General features: G+C 47.5%; 1 long non-coding RNA gene and 1 pseudogene across 3 annotated transcripts in view; one reads left to right on the top strand and one right to left on the bottom strand.

Annotated features, from left to right (window-relative positions):
* Nucleotides 1–1,507: 1,507 nt before the first annotated feature.
* LOC149126221 (uncharacterized) overlaps nucleotides 1,508–24,235 on the bottom strand; it is a 35,236-nt gene continuing 12,508 nt past the window's right edge. For 2 of the 3 annotated variants that reach the window (XR_016235680.1, XR_016235678.1), the window contains one exon: nucleotides 15,503–15,790. This is a non-coding gene — a long non-coding RNA (uncharacterized LOC149126221). Of the gene's footprint in view, nucleotides 3,386–15,502; nucleotides 15,791–24,235 lie in introns of those variants that run through there. The other variant, XR_016235679.1, reaches the window with a different exon arrangement.
* LOC149126222 (prohibitin 1 pseudogene) lies at nucleotides 9,876–11,008 on the top strand (annotated as a pseudogene).

Below are 24,235 nucleotides of genomic sequence, written 5' to 3'. Positions count from 1 at the left end.
CCCAAGCTGAATCTTGTGTGAGTCAGGCCCTGGAGAAAATTGTGGGTAGAGGAACTGTGGTGGTGGTGGTGGTGTGTGTGTGTGTGTGTGTGGGGGGGTGTTTCCTGGATTTTTGCTGCAGGAAGAAACCACTGGTGGGAGGGAGGGCAGTTAGGGGAGGGGGGCGGGGAGGCGCGCGAGGGCAGGAGGGGCGGGGGAGGGGCGGGGTGGCTCGGTCGGAAGCCGGGGCTTTCTTTGTTTGGTTTGTGCGGGCAGGGGCTGGGCCCCCGCGAAGGACTAAGTGTGCGCCGCGCGGTCAGCTGCCCAGCGAGGTACCAGCTGGCACCTGTGCGGGAAAAGCAGCGAGTGTTAGCAGCATCATTATTTAGCATTAGAGCATCACGGGGATAATTAGGAAGGCAGGGGACAGAGGGAACGGAAACCCCAGACCCCCTGGCTTATCAAACTCTCAGCCTCCAAAGTGTCATTCGCGGCTGGGGAGACGCGACAGCTGGAGCCAGTGCCCCAGAGCTCGGGGTCTCTTTTCCAACTCACATCCTGGCTCAGGGGTCAAATTGGGGTCGGAGATAAGATGTCAAAGGTCATCAGACCAATATTTTCTAATACCCAAAACACTTCTACCTGGAACACAGGAATTGCACTTTTTAACTGGAATTAAATGGGTCAATTAAAGGAGAGCAGGCATTTTGGTCTTCCAATAAGAATCTCAACAGATAACAATTGTTGCGCTCTCTGCACAAGGTTACTTCAAAGAGTTTGAGGAGAAGGAATGACAAGATAGTTTATTTTGGTGCAAAAGAATTCTGACATCCATCTCTTGTTTTCTTCATAATACACATTTTCCATGAGCTCTTTGAAGATCCCTCATTCTATATGAATTTAAAAAATTTCTGCACAAAGTAAGCTCATCTTCTGGTTCCTTTTTCCATGAACTTTTTGAAGAGCCCTCCCTCATGTGTGTTGGACACTGTGGGTTTGGGTCTCAGCTCAGTTCCCAATCCCAGCTTCCTGCTATGGCAAATCCTGGGGGCCATCAGGTGATGACTCAGACCCGTGGGTCACAATCACCCACTTGGGAGACTGGGATTGGCTCCTAGCTGGGTGAGCGTTTGGGGAGTGAATCAGTGGATGGGAGAGCTGTGTCTCTTTGTCTCTCTCTGCCTTTCAAATAAATAACATTTTTAAAAATGTAAACAAGCATTGTGATTTCTGGAAAATAAATTATTTTCAAGAGGTATTTTCTTTTATACGTTGGTATATTAAGTAAATTAGTGAAAAGCGTTCATAAGACAACTCAGCAAAAAGTTTGCACTTAGCACATGCAACTAAGTATGTGGACAAAAAATAGGCAAAACATGTAGGAATCAAAATTAGCTTTGAGTCCCATCTAGACCAATACATTTACCTTCCATCTCCTGACCTAATTTATTTTTCTCCATTGTTGTGACTGCAATCAGAGAAGACACATAATTTCAGGTGTACATATTGAATTTATTACACCAGATTATAAGGTCAAAGTGAAGTATGATTATTAACATTAGTAATAATTAGTAATAAAAATCACTAACATGAACCGGGCAATTACTATGCATCAGATATCACACCAAATGCTGAACATTCATTATTTCATTTAATTCTTATCATAGAAACCTTGACTTCCCTTCTTTCTACTCAAGTCTTGCCCTTAGTTAATTTCTTCCATTAGCTTCTCCCTGTCCTGAAGAAAACTCCAGCTGCTTCCCTTGGGCTACAAGCCAACACCACCAGCACCCACATCTTCCCTATTTATCCCACAGGCCCACATCACATTCCTCCAACCATGTGTCATCTGAGATTCTTCAGTATTCAGAGACTTTCTCACCACAGGGCCTTTGCTCATGCTCCTTCCTTTGCCTGTCATACACAATCCCTACCTGGCTTTCTTATTTTTTTTTAATCCTTCAATTTAAATGTCTTCATCTCAGGAGGCTCTTCCTTCAGACCACTCAAATCGCATTAGTACCCTGGTGTTTTCCTTGGTATCACTCAACACTCTGGGAACTAGTTTTTTTTTTTTTTCTTTCTTTCTTTATTTGCTTACTTTTCATTTCCCACTCTGAGCCATGAGATCCAAGAGGGTAGGGAAACTCATTCAGCATCAGTAACCACTGTTTCCTCAAAGCCTGACACTTCAGAGGCGTGCAAGAATACCTGCTGAATTAATAGAGAAGCAGCCTCAGAAATAGAGACTATTGTTATCCCTAGTTTATCAGTAAGGAAACTGAGGCAGAAGGGCCCAAAGCACAGACCAGATCTGGAGTGGGCTCACGACTATCTCAGATTGCTACCAGTGATCGAAAAGCAACAACAACAACAAAGTGACCACCTCACATGATCATGATGAAATTGTGAAAATCAAATTAGATCCTGGGGTAGGCATATGGCCTAGCAGTCTAGACACTGCTTAGGCTGCCTGGATCCATGTTGAAGTGCCTGGGTTTAACTCCCAGCTCCAGCTCCACTCCTGACCCCAGCTTCATCCTAATGTAGACCTTGGAAAGCAGCAGTGCATGGTTCAAGTATCTGGGTTCCTACCACCCATATGGAAGACCTGGACTGAGTTCCTGGCTCCTGGCTTTGGTGCTAGCCAGGGCCTGTGCGGGCATCTGGGCAGTGAACCAGCAGATGAGAGCATGCTCTGTATGTGTGTATCTCTTCTTCCTCTCAAATAAATAAATTTATGCTTAACAGTTGGATTCTACAGAGAATGTAAAATTGATAGAAGGGAAATAGCTCCAAATATCTCCCAGGACCGCACTAGCTTGCATGTTTAATACAGACACACAAGGTAATGCTGAAATAGTCTGTGACTTCTGGCGCAACCTTTCCTACTTTTTCTTATTTTTGTTTGTTTGTTTCCAAGTACATAAGCATTTAACAGTACTCTTCAATAGCACGGGCAGTCCTTTCTGCTCTTCCCAAAGGAAACCTGCAGAACTCGGTTTTCTTCCACAGGAGTAGGAGCCAAATGCAGCCTCAGACCCAGTGACCTTCTAGTTCCTTTCTAAATCTTTGAATAATTTATAAGCAGCCCCCACTCCAGGCAAAGGTGAAATTTGAATAAAAGAGGAGGGGCTGTTTTCCTGCTTAAATGACTGGAGTCTCTTCATAATCAAGGCTTGACTGTTTTCCCCAGACAACAAGGGGACAGTTTCTGTGTCACAAAGAAAACATCCTGGGCCTTATCTTTTCCTCGTGGTGGTTCACAGCCTGGATAAACCTGAGTGTCCCTACAGAGCAAGTGCAGCAGTTTTCCGTTCAGGATCTGGGTGGTACAGAAAGAGTGGCTTCCCTCCGGAGAGACAAATCCTCCTTTTCCTTCCAGCAGGAATCACGCCTGCTCGCTCTGTAGGAAGAGACAGGAATCCGATTCACCTCGATCAAAAACCAGCAGCCCCAGGGGAGAGGGGCAGAGTTTCCTGAAATTTGTGGGTTTCCCTGGTTTCACCGTTTAGACGTCAGGTCCCACAGGAGGCTGAACACTGTCAGTTCCTGGCCCCCGCACTGGTGGTTTTCCCGTGAGGAGGGCATTCTGACTAACCAAGGTCACTTGTCTTCCTCTGCATCTTCATGCCCACGCCACTGAGAAAGCCACTCGCGCCCTTGCAGGGGGAGGGGACTAGAAAGTGAGGGGCGGGGAGGCAGCAGCCTGGAGGTGGTCTGGTTATCAATCACCTCTCAGCCAGTGGTGAGAGATTGAACAAGCAAACTCTACCCACACAAGTATGAGACACTGCCTGCCTTTCCATCAGTGAGGATTTTGAGTATAAACACACAGATCTGATTTTTTTTAAAAAAAGATTTTATTTATTTGGCCTGCGCCCCGGCTCAATAGGCTAATCCTCTGCCTGCAGTGCCAGCACACCGGGTTCTAGTCCTGGTCAGAGCACCAGATTCTGTCCCAGCTGCTCCTCTTCCAGGACAGCTCTCTGCTGTGGCCAGGGAGTGCAGTGGAGGATGGCCCAAGTCCTTGGGCCCTGAACCCCATGGGAGACCAGGAGAAGCACCTGGCTCCTGGCTGCGGATCAGCATAGCGCAATGGCCGCAGCGGCCATTGAGGGGTGAACCAATGGCAAAGGAAGACCTTTCTCTCTGTCTCTCTCTTTCACTGTCCACTCTGCCTGTCAAAAAAATATTTTATTTATTTATTTGAGAGAAAGGTCTTCATTTCGTTGGTCCACTCTCCAAATGGCCGCAACAGCCGGAACTGCACTGATCGGAACCAGGAGCTTCTTTGGGTCTCCCACACAGGCACAGGGGCCCAAGAACTTGGACCATCTTCCACTGCTTTTCCAGGCCATCATCAGAGAGCTGGAGCTGGATCGGACGAGGAGCAGCCAGGACATGAACTGGCGCTCATATGGGATGCATGCGCCACAGGCAGAGGCTTAGCCTACTACGCCACAGCAACGACCTGATCAGAGATTTCAATAAAGGCCAGAGAGATGACACATATCTTTAGTGTGCTTTTACTACAAAACTCAGCTTTTACCGGTTCTTTTTCATTTGAAGTGTGTGTTGGGGGGTGGAGCCTTTGAATCCCAAGACCTCTGTGCCACAGTTATTTGCTGTTATATTTAAATGAGGTAGAGGTTCAACAGAGGCAGGAGAAGCAGACCCTCCGTTTGCTTTGGTTTCACAGAACCATCCATAGTTTCTTCTTTGTGTAGCTGATGTCAAAACTGTCACCAGTGGGGTCCATTGAAACCAGGAAAGGCTGCCTGTGACCAGGGATACCTTTGGGGAACCAGAAACAGTCAACTGTCTGCAGGATGATGGACAGAGTGAGGCAGAGTTGATGGATGGGTGGCTTCGAGAAACTGAAGAACCCTAGTCCTGCAGTGTGATGAGCAAAGACTCTCAGGAAGGCAAGGTCATGTCACCCTGGGCCCATCACAGAGAGCAACCGAATTGAGCCCATCCCAGAAAGATTCTTCCAAAACTCAAGTGATCAGCACGGAGACTTTCAGAAAAAGTGCTAGATCCCTAAGTTGTCCTCCCCAGCACAGCTGTGGGCAGAGGGGAAGATGGTGGCCTGAGCAATGGATGACCTGATGTCATGTTCTGGAGCATTCTTCCCCACAGAGAAGAAGGAAGCAGGAAACTTTTTTTTTTTTAAGATTTTTATTCATTTGTTTGAGAGGCAGAGTTACAGACAGAGGGAGAGACAGAGATTGAGGTCTCCCATCCTGGTTCACTCCCTAGATGGCCGCAACGGCTGGAGTTGAGCTGATCCAAAGCAAGGAGCCGGGAGCTTCTTCTCAGTCTCCCATGGAGGTAGCAGGGTCCGAGCACTTGGGCCCTGTTCCACTGCTTTCCCAGGCCACAGCAGGGAGCTGGCTCAGAAGTGGAGCAACCAGGACTTGAACCAGCGTCCATACGGGATTCCGGTGTCACAAGTGGAAGCTTAGCTCACTACACCACAGCGCCGACCCCGCAGGAGACTCTTGACAACCATCAGCAGCCACCAACACAACACACACTCTGGACCATCTGCCTGGTGTGGTGTGCATTTAATGTGAATGAACTGGACTTGTGGTTCACATGTCAGTTACTTGTGGTTTTGTTTGAGCAAGAGGCAGTCCTACGCCAAACACCTCCAGGGGCTCTAACAAATCATTTCTTGCCCTGGGAAGCCCAGGCCCAGACTGGGGACTCGCTCCCTTGGGAGAGACCAGCCTGACCGGCCAAGCAGCCCCCTGGATGACATCTCCGGCTTCTCTAATGAAACCAACCAACAAACCAGCTAAGACAAAGCCCCAGGACGTCGTGAGCCCGCGAGAGTGCTCATTTCTTCACAGCACTCCATACCTGAGTTGCAACATCTACAGCAGATTTTTTTGAAATGTGATTCATCATTATTAATCAGGAAGCAGTTATTTTTTCCAATACAGTCTTAAAGACAGATACCTCTCAGTCAAGGTTTCTAAGGTTTTTTTTTTTTTTTCTCCAAGGATAAATGTTCAAAGCAGGGGCCGGCGCTGTGGCACAGTGGGTTAAGCCTCCGCCTGCAGTGCCGGCATCTCATATGGGCACTGGTTTGTGTCCTGGCTGCTCCTCTTCCAATCCGGCTCTCTGCTATGGCCTGGGAAAGCAGCAGAAGATGGCCCAAGTGCTTGGGCCCCTGCACCCACGTGGGTGACCCAGAAGAAACTCATGGCTCCTGGTTTCAGATTGGCCCAATTCCAGATGTTGCAGCCAGTTGGGCAGTGAAGCAGCAGATCAAAGACCTCCCTCTCCATCTTTCCATCTCTCTGTCTGTAACTTTGCCTCTCAAATAAATAAATATTTTTTTAAAAGAAAGCTTCTCTTAAAAATATGTTTAAGGCAGAATCTTCCCAAGATGCACATAAGTATTTCTAGTAGGGCAGGATGTCTGGACTATTTTCCAGGAAATTAAAGGCATTCCTACCATTCTGAGAGATGCACAACTTGGGAAATAAGGCCTTTCAGGAAGCAGAAGAAGGAATGAAGGAGGGAAGATGAGTGGTAATGGGCCTCTCTGTTTTCTGGCTGAGATACTGGTTCACAGGACTCTAGTGCTGCTGCCCAGGCTACAGCAATGTGAAGCAGCCTAGAGACAATTAGCCCAGGTGTTCAGAGAACATTCTGGTCCTGTCTAGGCTGGCACTTGCCTGAAAGCCTCCTCATCAGCCTCGAGTTACTCAGGTGATCCTTCAATTTACCTGAAGGTGTTAGATGACTAATGTAAAAATCTAGGAGAAATGAGCTCATAACGTGATAAGTAACACAACTCCGCAAGCCTATTAGAGGGGAAAATTGGAAAGGTTGCAGCCAATTATTAATAAGGCAGAAGAACATGAGGTGTGTAGAGAGTGCTTGGGGTATGGGAGACCCACTGTCAACATGTAATCACTGGGAGTGGGGGCAGAGGTGGCCACCTGGCAACAACGGAGACAAAGTCAGGAGAGGCACTTGGACCTTCCCCAGGGAGATTTTTAAAAGTGAGCCAACATGAAATCAAGATTTTTCTTCCAAATTCAGACAAATCTTTTTATTTAACAGACACTTAAAGCTGTATATATTTATGGCATGTTATGTGATGTTTCAATGTATGCATACATTGTGCAGTGTTCAAAGCACAGTAAACATGTCTCCACAAACATCTATCCTTTTTTGTGGTAAAAACATTTAAAATCCTTTCTTCTATTTTTTTTTTAGAAAAATATACAAGAAATTATTGTTACCTACAGTTACCCTGCTGTGCAATAGGACAAAAATACACTTTTCACCTTTTCCATCTCATACCCAAAAAATTAAATTCATCATTTTTATTTTGAGTCACTAGTAGAGGTCAGGAAGGTAAGATAAAGTGACTGATCTTGGGGCTGGGGCTGTGGCATAGCAGGCAAAGCTGCCACCTCCAGCAATAGCATCCTATATGGGCCCTGCCGCTCCATTTGCAATCCAGTTCCCTTCAAATGCACTTGGGAAAGCAGCAGCAGATGGCCCAAGTCCTTGAGCCCCTGCATCTGCGTGGGAGACCTGGAAGAAACTCCTGACTCCCGGTTTCGGGTTGGTTCAACTCTGGCCACTGAAGCCATTTGGGGAGTAAACGAGCAGATGGAAGACCTCTCTCTCTCTCGATAAATCTTCCTTTCAAATAAACAAATAAATCTTTTTTAAAAATGACTGATCTCTGGGGCCAGCGCTGTGGCACAGCGGGTCAAAGCCCTGGCCTTGAAGCGCTGGCATCCCATATGGGCGCCAGTTCTAGTCCTGTCTGCTCCTCTTCTGATCCAGCTCTCTGCTGTGGCCTGGGAAAGCAGTAGAAGATGGCCCAAGTCCTTGGGCCCCTGCACCTATGTGGGAGACCCAGAAGAAGCTCCTGGATCCTGGTTTCATATGGGCGCAACTCTGGCCATTGCAGCCATCTGGGGAGTGAACCAGTGGATGGAAGACCTCTCTCTCTCTCTGTCTCTATCTTTCTCTGTAATCTGTCTTTCAAATAAATAAAAATAAATCTTTTAAAAAGTGACTGATCTCATCTAAACAACCAAAAATTTTGCTTTTTTGGAAAATGAAACTACCACAGGATTAAGGATGCATGGCTGGGTGGCCTCAGCGTGGCCTTGAAGGGGGCCCTCGCTCACAGGCAATGCAAGTGTAGGTTTGCACGCAGGGTGAGGTGCTTTGCAGCTTGGATGTGGTTTGTCCCCCAAGGATCCGTGTGCTATAGACTTGGTTCTGGAGGTTGTGAGACTCGGGTGGTGGGACCTGTGAGAAGAGGAGGGGCCTTGTAGGGTTCCTTGGATCACCAGGGCTGTTGCCCTTAGAAGGTATTATGGCAGTTCTTGGGAACCATTGAGTTGGTTTTCTTGAGAGTGTTGCCTTAGAAGAGCAGGCCTGGCCACTCCCAGGGCCTTTCTGGCTTCCTGTCTGGCCAAGTGACCTCTCCCTCTCACACTAGCTCCTGCAATTGTGATCCATCCATCCACCATGAGGCCCTTACCAGAGCTTAGCAAGGCCAGGGACATGCCCTTGAGCCTCCAGCCCTAGAAGTTAAATAAAATTTTCTTTTTTGAATGCACCCAACCCAGGCGTTTTGTTATAAGAGCAAAAATAGGGGCCAGAACTGTGGCATAGCGGGTAAAGCTACCACCTGCAGTGCTGGCATCCCATATGGGCGCTGGTTTGAGTCCCAGCTGCTCCACTTCCGATCCAGCTCTCTGCTATGGCCTGGGAAAGCAGTAGAAGATTACCCAAGTCCTTGGGCCTCTGTAGCCATGTGTGAGACCTGGAACAAACTCCTGGCTCCTGGCTTGGATCAGCGCAGCTCTGGCTGTTGCGACCATTTGGGGAGTGAACCAGCAGATAGAAGACCTCTCCCTCCCTCTGCCTCTCCTTCTCTCTGTGTATATCTGACTTTCAAATAAATAAATAAATCTTTAAAGAACAAAAATAGAGAAATACAGAGGGCTTCCTTAAATTCTAGGCTAGCCTCACCCTGGTCCAGAATACCAGTAATCCCAGGAGGGAAGGGGGGAGACAGAGTGGTAGATCAAATGACGCCCCTTTATGAATTACAAACAACTGAAGAAATTTTGGACTTGCCATTGCCATTAGGTTATAGAACTCAAATCACAAAGTTCCTTAATCTTGTAGATATGGAAGCAGTCAAGTATTTACCCTATGGCCTTTGCTAGGTAAGAATACACTCTGAGAAGCTTCCAGAAGCTTCTCTTAGTACTTCCCTCTGTGGTTTGATAAGGTTGTTTTTGCCACCACTGAAACCCCTCAATCACACTCTATTCCCTGCATGTGTGGAATAGCTGAGCAATGTCTTTTTTAACTTTTATTTTCCTAAAAACATCTCTTGATCACCTTTGGCCCTTCCCTAACCCCTTTCACATTTTCATATCAAACCCATTTTCCTTTAGTCATTGAGATGGCTGGTTTCTAGAGTTTCCATCCAGTCATACACCCAACAGAGTATAAAAAAAACTTAGAGTTTAAAAAAACAGTGTCTCAACTCTACAAAGGGCTTTCTTTCAGCAAGTGTTGTTTTAGGTTTCTATAGGATATAGAGAGAGTAGGGGCTGGTCCCTTAGGAGAAATACTAAATGTGTCCTTTAGGTCACAAAGCTCTGACTTTTTTTGTACTCTGAGCAAAGTAGCCAATGGTTATACCTTTTACAGAGGTGGCTCAATTTCTAACAGCACTAGCAACCTGACCATTCTGCTGGATGGCTCTAGGCAAAGGAGATTGACCTGAAGACAGTGCCCTGGATGCTGCCTGGGGCTAAGAGATGGTTTTCCTTGACCACACTGCTCAGTGGGGTCACTCCATATGGGACATTCACAAACCTGATTAGATGTCCTTGCAAGGTAGCAGCAGTGTGAGAAGGCACGACAGAAGGACAGTGGCAGAGTAAGCAGAGAAGAAAGGGGCCTAAGTTGTGAGACAGAAAAAGGAATTAAAAGATAAATTGGGGCCGGTGCCATGGTGCAGTAGGTTAATCCTCCACCTGCAGCGCCGGCGTCCTATATGGGCACTGATTCTAGTCCCTGCTGCTCCTCTTCCCATCCAGCTCTCTGCTGTGGCCTGGGAAAGCAGTAGAAGATGGTCCAAGTCCTTAGTCCCCTGCACCCTTGTGGGAGACCAAGAAGCACCTGGCTCCTGGCTTCGGATCGGCGCAGCTCTGGCCATTGCAGCCATCTGGGGAGTGAACCGACGGAAGGAAGACCACTCTCTCTCTCTGTCTCTCTCTATCACTGTCTATAACTCTACCTCTCAAATAAATAAATAAAATCTAAAAAAAAAAAAAAAAGATAAGTCAGCATGTGTGCAGTTTGGGAATTTGTGTGGAGGTCAGAATGGAAGCAGGTGGGAACAGGTCCATGAGAAGGAAACACGGCTGCCAACGTGTTTGAGTCCCTTGGCAAGTTCAGCCTGGCCTTAGCTGTTGCAGGAGGCCTGGTGAACTCTGCCTTACAGAATACGGACCCTGAGCACACAGAAGTCATCTTTGACCAATATCCTGGAGTGCAGGATATTGTGGTGGGGGAAGAGACTCAATTTCTCAACGCTTAGGTACAGAAATCCGTTATCTTAACCTCATAACATGTAAAGATGTTACATCTGGCAACAGGCTGTGCATCCGCTTTCTGCCTATGACTAGTGAGCTTCCATGTACCTTCACCCGCGTCGGTGAGGACCACTAGGAGTTCGTGCTGCTGTCGGTCACCACGGAGACCCGGAAGTCCACGGTGGAGAGTGCCGGAGCTCATCATCGGCAGATAGCTGGTCTCCAGGTGCGGGAGCCGGGGCTTCACGGAGCCAGCAGCCCCCTTGGGCTCATCCTGGGTGACGCATCCAACCTGCCAGGAGGAGTTCCCAGGAGCAGTGGAAGCCAAACAAGTGGCTCAGCAGGAAGCAGAAGGGACCAGGTGTCTGATGGAAAAGGCTGAGTAGCAGCGAAGGAAAGTAGCGACTCCAGGCAGCTGAGGTCGCCAACTTGCGGCACCACGCGGGCGGGCCTGATGGAGCAGCGGAGGCCACTGCGTCCCAGGTCCCGAGCTCTTCCTGCCGCCTCCCTGCTGGCCCGCTGGTCGGGCACTCCTCCAGCAGCCCCAGTAAAGACCCACCTTGCCTGCACTGCCTCGGGCCAACGGCGCCACAGCCCCAGCGATTCTGAACACCGCCTTCTTCCTGCCTCACCTCCGAAATCTGTGAAACTTCACGATTGGCTTAAAATGAAAGTAGAATCATTTAAGATCTCAAAACAAACAAACAAAAAGTCTATTTTGATGCAGAAATTTGAAATCCATGCATAGTTTTTTGGTAACACACATGTTCCACAAACTTTATGAAGACTGCTTGAACGAATGGGTTTCAAAATTATTGGCAAGAAAATGAACTTTTTTTTTTTTTTTTTTTTTTTTGAGAAGTAGAGTGGCAAAGACAGAGAGGAAAAGATCCTCCATCTGCTGGCTCATTCCCCCCAGATATCTGCAACAGTTGGGGCCGAAGTCAGGAGCCTGGAATGAGTTCCGTTTCCCACATGGGTGGCAGAGACCCAACCACTTGGGTTATCTCCTGCTGCCTCCTGGGTGCTCGTTAGTTGTTTTTTTTTGTTTTGTTTTTGGACAGAGTTAGACAGTGAGAGAGAGAGACAGAGAGAAAGGTCTTCCTTTCGTTGGTTCACTCCCCAGATGGCTGCTATGGCCCGCGCGCTGCGCCAATCCAAAGCCAGGAGCCAGGTGCTTCTTCCTGGTCTCCCATGCGGGTGCAGGGCCCAAGCACTTGGGCCACAGCAGAGAGCTGGACTGGAAGAGGAGCAACCCGGGGCCGGCGCCGCGGCTCAATAGGCTAATCCTCCGCCTAGCGGCGCTGGCACCTGGGGTTCTAGTCCTGGTCGGGGTGCCGGATTCTGTGCCGGTTGCCCCTCTTCCAGGCCAGCTCTCTGCTATGGCCCGGGAGTGCAGTGGAGGATGGCCCAGGTGCTTGGGCCCTGCACCCCATGGAGACCAGGAGAAGCACCTGGCTCCTGCCTTTGGATCAGCGTGGTGCGCTGGCCATTGGAGGGTGAACCAATGGCAAAGGAAGACCTTTCTCTCTGTCTCTCTCTCTCTCACTGTCCACTCTGCCTGTCAAAAAAAAAAAAAAGAGGAGCAAACGGGACAGATTCTGGCACCCTGACCAGGACTAGAACCCGGGGTGCCGGTGCTGCAGGCGGAGGATTAGCCTAGTGAGCCTCGTTGCCAGCCCAGGGTACTCATTCGTAAACAGAACCTGGAATTAGCCAGGACTTGAGTCAGGCACTGAACGTGGGATAAAGGCATCTCAAGCGGTGTGTTAAGTGCCCAGCCCAACTCCTGTCCTACTGGAACTTTTTGAGGTCCTGCTACACTTGCTGGAGCAAAGAAGCACAAGGGGCTGCCATTGTGGCTGAGCAGGTTTAGCCACCCTTGAGACGCTGGCATCCCAAGTGAGAGCACCAGTTGGAGTCTTGATGGCTCGGCTTCCAGTCTGGCTCCCTGCTAATGCACCTGGGAAATCAGTGGAGGATGGCCAAGTCCCTGGGCCCCTGCCACCCATGTGGGAGATTCGAATGGAGTTCCTGGCTCCTGGCTCATACCTGGCTGTTGTGGCCCTCTGAGGAGTGAACTAATGGATGGAAGATCTCTCTCTGTCTTTTTTTTTTCCTCTTTCTGTCTCACTCTGCCTTTCAAATAAATAAAATAAACCTTGAAAAGAAAAACTAATAGATTATTAAAGGACGAAAGAAGCTTGAATACAATTGCTTTTTAGCAAGTGTTAGTTATTTTTGTGAGGACACGATCCACCTCGGTGTCCTTGAGTGCAGCCTCTCAGGGCAGTCACAAGTCTTCAGAATTGGTCTTAAAAGTCCTTTAGGAAGCTGCAGCGTTGGAGGGGGTCCAAAATCTGACACCTCCAGGTTCTCCTCACTGATGGGGAGATCATGGCTTCTCAGCACAGCACCAACTGGGGTTAGTGTTTTATTTTGTGTTTAGATTTATGTACTTGACAGGCAGAGGGACAGAGAGGGAGAGAGAGAGAGGAGAGAGAGAGAGAAAGAGAGGAAACCTTCATCTGTTGATTCACTCCCTAAATGTCCATAACAACTGGGGCTGGACCAGTCCCAACCCAGGAGCCAGAAACTCTCTCTGGATCTCCCATGTGAACTGTAGGGACCCAAGCACTTGGGCCATCAACTCCTGCCTTCCAGATACATCAGCAGGAAGCTGAATCAAAAGTGCAGAGTTGGGGCTGGTGCTGTGGCATAGCAGGTAAAGCCTCCACCTGCAGTGCTGGCATCCCATGTGGGCACTGGTTCAAGTCCTGGCTGCTCCACTTCCAATAGAGCTCTCTGCTATGGCCTGGGAAAACTGTAGAAAAATGGCCTAAGCCCCTGCGTGGGAGACCCGGAAGAAGCTCCTGGCTCCTGGCTTCGGATCAGCCCAGCTCCCGCTGTTGAGACCATTTGGGGAGTGAACCAACAGAAGGAAGACTTCTCTATCTTTCTCGCTGCTTCTGCCTCTCTGTAGCTCTGCCTTTCAAATAAATTAATTAATTAAAGAAAAAAAGTGCAGAGTCGCCAGGCCTCAAACAAGCACTGTGATTGGGATGCTGCAGGTAATCCCACTAAGCTAGAACCCTGGCCCAGGTTATTGCTCTTTGTGTGGAGCCTAGGGAGAGTCTGTCCCTTTATCTGCTGCTGTCACATGGCTCACACCATGGCAGGCATAAGGGAACCAGCCCCGTCTCAGGTAGCCGCTGGGGACCCGCCCAAACATCAAACACTGGGCAAATCTATGTGGAAGGGAATTTACACTGGGTTGCCTTGGCCTGAGCAGGTAGGAAAGGGAGCACTTTTTTTTTTTTAAAGATTTTATTCATTTATTTGAAAGGCAGAGTTATAGAGAGAAGTAGAGACAGAGAGAGAGGTCTTCTGTCCACTGGTTCACTCCCCAGACAGCTGCAATGGCCAGAGCTGAGCTGATCTGAAGCCAGGAGCCAGGAGCCTCTTCTGGGTCTCCCACGTGGGCACAGGAGCCCAAGCACTTGGGCCATCCTCCACTGTTTTCCCAGGCCACAGCAGAGAGCTGGATTGGAAGAGGAGCAGTTGGGACTAGAACTGGCGCCCACATGGGATGCCGGCGCTTCAGGCCAGGGCTTTAACCTGCTGCACCACAGTGTCAGCCCCATGAAAGGGAGCACTTTCACAATGTATACTTCGTGCAAATTCTCCAACAGTCCTTGGATACTCAAAGTATACAGGATTAGCCAAGCAAAGGTCTGACTTCCCAAAATAATTCAACAGTCTGTGGTAAAACCTGTCTCTCGAGCACTTCCTCCCTGACCATCACTGACCTTAAGTGAGCCTTTTAGTGGGAGCCCTGCCTAGGGGAAAACATGCAGTGAAAAATCCCACAATCCACACACACCTGAAGGAGAGCACCACCTTATGCATGGACCCAGAGCAGATGAAGATGTGAGATGATTTCAGAGGGTGCAAGAGGACCTAGAAAAGTTGAAACCGCAGAACACAGGGAGAGGTGTGGTTGTGAAAGCAAGGGACATGTGATAAGGACTGAAACTCACTGAAGGCAAATATTCCAAGGGGCTGGAGCCACGTCTTCCAGGTAGAAGAATTAAGGGGGTGGCGCAGGCATTGGGGCAGCCAGTTAAGCCAATGCTTGTGATATTGAAGCATTTGGTTTGAGTCCCAGTGAGTCTTCTTCTAACCCAGCTTCCTGCTAATGCAACGGATGGCAGTTCAAGTACTTGGGTCCCTGCCACCCATGTAGGAGACCTGGATCAAGTTCCTGGCTCTGGGCTTCAAACTGGCCCAGTCTTAGCTATCACAGCCTTTGGGGAGTGAACCAGAGGATGGAATATATTTCTCTCCCTCTCCCTCTCTGCATTTTAAATAAATAATTTTTTTTTAAACTTCAGGGGGTGTAGCAGTGAATAGAACCAGGAAACTGACTATTTAGAAATAATCTGCCAGAAGGCATGGACCTTGTTGTCTACTGACTCAGGCATTCCCCTCTTACTCTCTTGAAAAGACAGCAGATTAATAAAATGGTTAAGAGTTTAGAGTGGAGGCTGCCATTGTGACACAGTGGATTAGGCCACTGCCTATATTGCAGGCATCCTATATAGGTGCTGATTTGAGTCCAGCTGTCCCATTTCCACTCCAGCTCCCTGCTAATGTACCTGGGAAAGTAGCAGAAGATGGCCTGAGTCCTTGTGGCCCTGCATCCATGTGGGAGACCCAGATGAAGCTCCTGGCTCCTGGCTTTGGCCTGGCCCAGCTCCAGCTATTGTGGTCATTTGGGAAGCAAATCAACAGATGGAAGATCTCAATCTCAGTTTTGCTCTCTGTCTCTCCCCCTCTCGCTAATTTTGCCTTTTAAATAAACAAATCTCTCATTTTTAAAAATGATTTATTTATTTTACTTGAAACACAGAGTTACAGAGAGAGAGAGAGAGAGAGAGAGAGAGAGAGAGGGAAATCTTCCATCCACTGGTTCACTCCCCAGTTAGCCACAACAGCTGGAGCTGGGCCAGTCCCAAGCCAGGATCCATGAAATTCTTCCAGGTCTCCCACATGGGTGCAGGGGCACAAGGACTTGGGCCATCTTCTACTGCTTTCCCAGGCACCTTAGCAGGGAGCTGGATCAGAAGTGGAGCAGCTGAGACTCGAACCGGCACCCATATGGCAGCAGCCTAACAGCTCGGGCCCCTAAATAAACAAATCTTAAAAGAAAAAATAGAGAGAAAAAGAGAGTTCAGGGTCTGACTCAGATAGATCTGGGTTCAAATTCTGACTCTGCCACCTGATAGATGTCCCAGGGCAAATGATTCCACTTCTTTTTGCCTCTACATCCCAACTCACCATTGAAGGTGAAAGTAGTTCTACTGAGCTCAGAGACTGGTCATGAGAATTGTGAGAGATAAGGGGGGAGGAGTGCCTTGCACAGAGGAAACATCCAGGACACTTTGGTTACTCTGTGACATTGCCTCTCGTCCTTTTTACTTGTGCTGTGTCCATGATTGCTTACATGTATATAGATTATTGATAAACCTCGCTATCCTCTGGCCCTCCCGAGGCTGTGTAGAATGCTGGGGATGTCCCTTTGATCTTGTATGTGTTTACAGTCAGCAGAAATTAATTCACTGCTAGATCTGTCAGTTAGCATGGGCTTCAGGGTCCCGCTTAGGGGGACCTTGAATGAAAGAAGAAAGCGCTCAATGTCAATAAGTGAATTTTAATCTTCACCAAAGTGGGTTCTTATTCAAATGAAGCCATGCACAAAAACTGAAGTTTCCTGGAACAGCCTCCCATGATAATCAGGTGGAAGTTGGGGTGTGTGCATTCCAGGATAGAGTTTGTTAGAAACAGGCTTTTTCAAGGACCCCGATTTCAGCCAGAAAGAAAATATCCGGTCTAGTAACCTAACCAGCTCTATCACACACAAACTTGCTGAGAAATTGTTATTCAGCTTGGTCATTTTATGTTTCTTCTTGAGATTGAATTTCCCAATGTTGGGCCCATTAGGGGACTTATTCTTATTTCAGAAGAACAAAGAGACTTCTTTTAATGAAAAGAATATCACATATCTTTTCTGCTGCGTACCCAATTAATTGTCTTTGGCCATCACCCGGCTTTGCAGAAGGAGATTTAGGCTCATGAAATCATCTCCTCACCGTTTGGAAAGTAAACTGACTAAGAGGGTAGGCTCTGGCAATATTCATTGCAGTAGGAGACAATTCCTTTTTTTTTTTTTTCATTTTATCACAGTCATAATTAATTTCGTGGCTCAGGTACACAAAGAGATTTAAAGCGATGTTTATAAAATGAATTAGCCTCTCCTTCATCTTATTTAGAGTTCTCCATTGTGAATAGACTCCAACTGTAATGGAGAGGCAATTTATGAGGAGGCTCATAGTGTCCTTGGTTCTGTATCCTCCAGAGGAGTTATTAGCTCAGTTCTTCTCCCTGGGGGCCAGAGGCAAGATGGTGTGGCTGAAAGACAGCGGCATTGCCACTTTTCTTTGAAAGGTAAATGTCCTTCAAACAGCACATTTGGGATAGTTTGGGGAGGTCAACAGTGGGAGGTAGGGAGGGGCCAAGTAAGGAACACCCATGGTTTTACGTAGGTCTAGTGTGAATGAGGGTTCCAGTTGTGTGAGGCCTCATGCAGTCATGTCCAGCCTGGAATGGGGCTAGGGAGACCTGCTTCTGGTTCTGCCTCTGCCCTTATCTTGCGGTTGATTGTGGAAAAGTCACATATTCCCAGCTTTCTCAGCAGGAGAAATTGTAAAACTCTCTTTGGCTATTGTTTATTTCAATGTCTTTGAGGCTTGAACAGTTGATTCCATATATATGCATATTTAGAATGCTCCTTTTAAAAAAAAAAAAAGAGTTATTTACTTATTTGAAAGAGAGAGAGAGAGATCTTACATTCACTGGTTCACTTCCCAAATGACCACAACAGGGCCAGGCTGAAGTCAGGAGCCAGGAGCTTCATACGGGTCTCCTACATGGGTGGCAGGGGCCCAAGTACTTGGGCCATCTTCTGCTGCTTTCTCAGGCTGTTAGCAGGCAGCTGAATTGGAAGTGGAGCAGCCAAGACATGAACTGGTGCCCATATGGAATGCTGGCATCATGGGCAGTGGATTTACCCACCACACCATAGCACCAACCCCAGAATGATCTGTCTTGGCCTAAATTAAACCATATCGTGATCAACAGAAATAAAAGCTTCCAGGGCCTTGAGCTGTGCTGTCCGGTATGGTAGCCACTGGTCACATGTGGTCATTTACATCTAAACTCATCTTGCAATTACACATTTAGAGTATTCCATGGCCACTTAGGGCAGGATAGCACAGATGTCAAACACTTCCACCATCACAGAAATCCCTTTTTTTTAAATTCCTTTATTTTTTGATTGACATATAAATAGATATTTGTAGGGCACAGTGCACTGTTCTAACTCATGTACACATTGGGTAATGATCAACCTAGAGTAATTAGCACATTTATCACCTTGAACTTCTATTGTTTATGGTATGCACAATCTAAATCCTCTCTTCTAGCTATTTTGAAAATGGACACTGCTTTATTGTTAACTGTGTTCACCTACTGTGCCATGGAACACCAGGACTTATTCCTCCTATCAAACTATACTATTCTGCCATTCAAAAGGATGAATCCTGTCATTTACAACAACATGGATGCACCTGGCTAAGTGAAATAAGCCAGGCACAGAAAGACCAACACCACATGATCTCACTAATGTATGGAATCTAAAAAAGGTTGACCTCATGGAAGTTCAGAGTAGAACAGTAGTGGCTGGAGGTTTACAGAGTAAGGCAGAAGGGTCATGGGGAGACATTGGTCATCACAGAAATTTCTATGGGACAGCACTGTAATTAAAGGGAAAATCATTTGTAGAGAAGAGGCTAGCTCAGATGCCTCAAACAGGCTTCTTTCCTAATCCCAGACTGATAAATCATCATCTGCAATGCTAGCCTCATAAACAGTTTTGTCAGAACTTAAGGCATCTCCTAGGCCTGCTTAAACGTGTCTCCCCACCCACTGAGGCCCACTCCTCTCTCCCCTCCCCTACCTGCCACTGATATCCAGTGTTCCTTATATAGCAGCAACTGGAAAAGAGAGACTATGATATTTTTCTCTCCACTCCCCAATGTGTCACTGGAGGCAGGCATTTGGCACTCAGCAGTTAAGATGCCACTTGGAACACCCAAATCCAAAATTGGAGTGCCTGGGTAAGAGTCCTGGCTCCACTTTCTGTTCCATTTCCATCTAATGCGCATCTTGCAAGCCAGTAGGTGATGTTTCAAGCAGCTAGGTCTCTGCCAGCCATATGGGACACCTGGATTGAGTTCTGGGATTCTGACTTCAGCCTGACTCAGCCCTAGCTGTTGCAAGCATTTGAGGAGTGACTAGTGGATAGGAGTTCTCTGTGTGTGTCTCTCTCCCTCCATTTCAAAAAAAATAATTTTTTAAGAAAAATTTAAATATGTCATTGATTACAGGGTACCATATTGTTTGTTTTGCTTTTGTTGAGAGAGAGAGAGAGCAAGAGCAAATTCATTTTCTGGTTCATTCCCCCAAATGCCTTCAACAGAGCTGGCAGACAAGACCTGAAGTCTAGTTTACCACCCAGGTGGCAGGAATGCAACCACTTGAGCCATCACCTGCTGCCTTGCGGGTCTGCATTAACAGGAAGCTGGAATTGGGAGCAGGTGCTGGTGCTTGAACCCAGGTACTACAATATGGGATGCAGGTGTCCTAACTGGTATTAGCTAGTAGGCCAAACTCCTAAACCTGCTTTTTGGTTCCCTCCCTCCTTCCCTCCCTCCCTCCCTCCCACCCTCTCACTCTCCTTCCCTCCTTCCCTCCTTCCTTCCTTCCTTCCTTTCTTTTTTCTTTTTTAACTTATACTTTTGGTGTCATATCAAAGAAAGCATTGCCAAAGCCCATGAATATTTCTCCCTGTTTTCTTCTAGGAGTGTTATGGTTTCAAGTCTTACATTTAAGTATTTAATACATTTTTAGTTGATTTTGTGAATGCTCTAATGGTCCAATTTTTTTTGAGATTTTGTTTTATTTATTTGAAAGTCAGAGTTATACATAGAGAGAGGAGAGGCAGAGAGAGAGAGAAAGGTCTTCCATCCACTGGTTCACTCCCCAATTGGCCACAATGGCCGGAGCTGTGCTGGTCCAAAGCCAGGAGTCAGGAGCTTCTTCCGGGTCTCCCACGTAGGCGCAGGGGCCCAAGGACTTGGGCCATCTTCTACTGCTTTCCCAGCCCAAAGCAGAGAGCTAGATTAGAAGTGGAGCAGCCAGGACTAGAACCAGCACCCATATGGGATGCTGGCGCTTCAGGCCAGGGCATTAACCCACTGTGCCACAGCGCCAGCCCCTGCTTTTTGGTTTTAACTTGTTATGTTCAGATTATTTTTATTTTTTAAAAAGATTTATTTATTTATTTGAAAGAGTTACACAGAGAGAGGAGAGGCAGAGAGAGAGACGCCTTCCATCTGATGGTTCACTCCCCAACTGGCCGCAATGGCTGGAACTGTGCGGATCCGAAGCCAGGAGCCAGAAGCCAGGAGCTTCTTCCGGGTCTCCCATGCAGGTATAGGGGCCAAAGGTCTTGGGCCATCTTCTACTGCTTTCCCAGGCCATAGCAGAGAGCTGGGTTGGAAATGGAGCAGCCAGGTCTCAAACTGGCGCCGATATGGGATGCCGGCACTTCAGGCCAAGGCATTAACCCGCTTCGCCACAGCGCAGGCCCCTGGATTATTTTTATTAAAGACTTATTTATTTATTTGAAAGATGGAGTGACAAAAAGAAAAAAGAGGGAAAATACAGAGAAAGAGACCTTCCATCTGTTGGTTCACTTCCCAAATGCCTGCAGCAGCCAGGGCTAGTCCAGGCCAAAGCCAGCGAACAGGAACTCCATCCAGGTCTCCCATATGAGTAGAGGAACCCACGTACTTGTGCCATTGTCTGCTGCCTCCCAGTCACATTAGCAGGAAACTGGATCGGAAGTGAGGAATAGTTGGAACTTGAACCAGATATTCTGATATGGGATGTAGGTGTCCCAAGTGAGAGCTTAACCTGCTGTGCCACAATGTGGCCCCAATTTTGAGAAAATTTTAGACACACAGATTGATTTGCTACAATACAATAATAAAACTAAGAAATTGAGATTTATTTTGGGGCCAGCACTGTGGCGTAGTGGGTAAAGCCGCTGTCTGCAGTGCTGGCATCCCATATGGGCGCCAGTCCGAGTCCCAGCTGCTCCATTTCCAATCCAGCTCTCTGCTGTGGCCTGGGAAAGCAGTAGAAGATGGCCCAAGTCCTTGGGCCCCTGCACCTGGAAGTCTTGTCTTCGGATCAGCTCAGCTCTGGCCGTTTCGGCCTTTTGGGGAGTGAACCAGCAGATAGGAGACCTCTCTCTGTCTTTGCCTCTCCATAACTGCCTTTCAATCTTTTTTAAAAAAGATTTATTTTTATTTAATTTATTTTTATGTTTAAAAGCTTTATTTATTTATTTATTTGAAAACAGAGTTACAGAGGTAGAGAAAGAGGCAGAGAGAAACCTTCCATCCGTTGGCTCATTCCCCAAATGGCCACGACAGCCAGGGCTGGGCCAGGCTGAAGCTAGGAGCCAAGAGCTTCTTCCAGTTCTCCCATATAAGTGCAGGCAAGCTCTTGAGCCATCTTCTGCTGCTTTCCCAGGCACGTTAGTAGGGAGTTGGATTGGAAGTGGAGCAGCCAGGACTCAAACCTGAGCCTGTATTGGATGCTGGCACTGCAGGAGGCAGCTTCACCTGCTCTACCACAGCAGCCCCAACATTAGTATAATTCTTTAGTCAAATTGCAGACTTTATTTTGGATTCCACCTTTTTTTCCACTAATGTATGTTTTCTGTTCCCGATTGAATCTCGAGTACCACACATTGTATTTAGACCCAGCCTTCCAAACTGAATGTCTTTCAAATGCCCTACACGCAGAGACTTCTCTCTTCTTGCACCTGCCTTTCCTCCTGTATTTCTAGTTCAAAGGTTATTCAGCTCAAATATTCAAATCAGAAATTTTAAGGTTATCTTGAATTCTTCCTTTCCCTTTATACCTCATATCCATTTTTTTTCACCAATATTCATCAATTGTGCCTCTGAAGGTCTCTCAAATCAATACCATCCATTATCATGGGTCTTGCTTCCAACCGTTATAACCTCTTGACACTGACAGTATCTTGCTAACCAATCTCCTGGTTACAGATTTTTCCCACTTGAAACTGTCGCTCCCCCTCTTCGTGGAGGAACTACACTAAACCCTGCCTAGGCTTCATATCCGAGTCACGGCACCATTATGTCGCTCCCCCTCTTCATGGAGGAACGACACAGGACCCTGCGCTGTTCTTTTGTCTGCTCGGCCCTCCCCGGGTTTGCTGCTGGTTCTTCCCGGGTTGGCTACCGACCCTTCCACCTCCGTGGAAGGGCGGTTCCCCCTGCCACTTTCCCCACTTCCGCGGGGGAGCGGCACACCGCCTGCCGGCTCTCTCGGGGGCTGCACAGGTGTTCCTTCAGATAGATGTTCCCGGTGCATGTTGTCTCTCTTCTCCTTTATAGTCCTCTTCCACCAATCCCAACTCTGCTACCCACACGCCGAGTACGCTGCTCTCCTCCCATCAGGAGCAGGTCCTGCTGTTTATTGGTTGAACTGGAGGCAGCTGAGTAGAAGCTGTTTCCTCCTCTGCCAGCACCATATTGTGGGAGAGCAGATGCATAGAATAAGTCTTAATTCCAGTAACTTAGTCTAGTCCAAGTTGCTCCCCACAGAAACCATCTCCCAAAATGGTTTTCTTGCTTGCTTACATGCCTGTATTGGTTCCCCTTGGTGGATAAATATCTAGCTTACCTTTGAAGACCTCAAAATCTATTCCCAACCTTGCTTTTTCTGCTTGATGTATCCTACCAACTATGGACTACTTGAAGTTCCCTGATTATGCCACTGAGTTTAATACATTTTACACTCTGGAATTCTTTCTTTTCACACTCCCTCCCACTCCTACCCCTCACTTTTCCTTAAAGTCTTCAAGATGGAATGCAAATGTCATTCTTTTATCAAGTCATCCATAGTCATTCCAGTCAAAATTAATGATTGCTTCCTCTGTGCTCTGATAGCCTTTAGAGGTGCTACTACTACAGGATATACTGCATTATTTCATAACTATTTAGATGAGTTTCTCACATGAGACTCAGAACTCCATCATTTTAGGGACTTTATGTTATCAGGTATCCATCCCTGAGGCACACAATAAGTACTCAGGGAGGATTTTTTTTTTTTTTTTTTTTTTTTTTACAGGCAGAGTGGACAGTGAAAGAGAGACAGAGAGAGAAAGGTCTTCCTTTTTTGCCGTTGGTTCACCCTCCAATGGCCGCCGCTGCAGCCGGTGCACCGCGCTGATCCGATGGCAGGAGCCAGGATCCAGGTGCTTTTCCTGGTCTCCCATGGGGTGCAGGGCCCAAGCACCTGGGCCATCCTCCACTGCACTCCCTGGCCATAGCAGAGAGCTGGCCTGGAAGAGGGGCAACCGGGACAGAATCCGGTGTCCCGACCGGGACTAGAACCCGGTGTGCTGGCACCACAAGGTGGAGGATTAGCCTATTGAGCCACGGCGCCGGCCCGGGGAGGATTTCTTGAACCACAGACATGTCGTGTGACCTTGATGAGGTGGATATTTATCAGACTTTGGGATTATGCCCTGCCTAGAATGTCTCTGAGATTGGTGATATCTTGTTTTTCAATGATTTTCTTTTTTGCTTAAATCAACCACAGTGCATTTCTGCTGCACCCCACTAAGAATGCTTGCAGATGGAGAAATTGGAACCAGGCCTCACGATAATGAGGGAAATCTGGGATTGGTTATCAGGTCTGGTTGGGGCAGATGGCAGAAAAAGTGCAGGTAAGGAAGTGAATGTCAGGTGTCTTGACATGATGGCAAAATGGTTCATCATGCCCTGCCATGCTCTGAATGGAGTGCCCATTCACTCATGGCAGGCTTCTGGGGACATTGTGCGTTGGCCAAGAATAGCATGGAAGTTCTGAGGAATTTAAGATCTAAGTGGGGAAGGGCTGTCTATTGGGGTGAACAACTTGAAGAAAGCTCCAATACATCTGTTCTTGGCTCAAAGCATGGCTAGTAAAATTGAGGCTATGGGGGCTGGCACTGTGGCTACTAGGTTAAGCCTCCACCTATAGTGCTGGCATCCCATATGGGCGCTGGTTTGTGTTTCAGCTGCTCCTCTTCTGATACAGCCCTCTGCTAATGGCCTGAGAAAGCAGTGGAAGATGGCCCAAGTGCTTAGGAAACTGCACATATGTGGGAGACCCAGAAGAAGCTCCTGGCTCCTGGCTTTGGATTGGTCCAACTCCTCCCATTGTGGCTACTTAGGGAGTGAACCAGTGGATCTCTCTCTCTCTCTCTCTCTCTCTCTCTGGCACTCTCTCTCTGTCTGTCTATAACTCTGCCTCTCAAATAAATAATCTTAAAAAATTGGGGCTATGAAAATACACTCTTATTTCTGATGCCATATAAATTGAAGAAGTCAAAAGAGATAATCAGTGTTGGATCCTGCAGCCTTATCAGATCTTGTGTA

This window comes from Oryctolagus cuniculus, chromosome 6 (assembly GCF_051225735.1).
Source record: "Oryctolagus cuniculus isolate XC-2025 breed Fujian yellow rabbit chromosome 6, ASM5122573v1, whole genome shotgun sequence".
NCBI classification, from domain to species: domain Eukaryota; kingdom Metazoa; phylum Chordata; class Mammalia; order Lagomorpha; family Leporidae; genus Oryctolagus; species Oryctolagus cuniculus.
The sequence above is the reverse complement of the archived record's forward strand: the minus strand, read 5'-3'. Positions and strand labels throughout refer to the sequence as shown.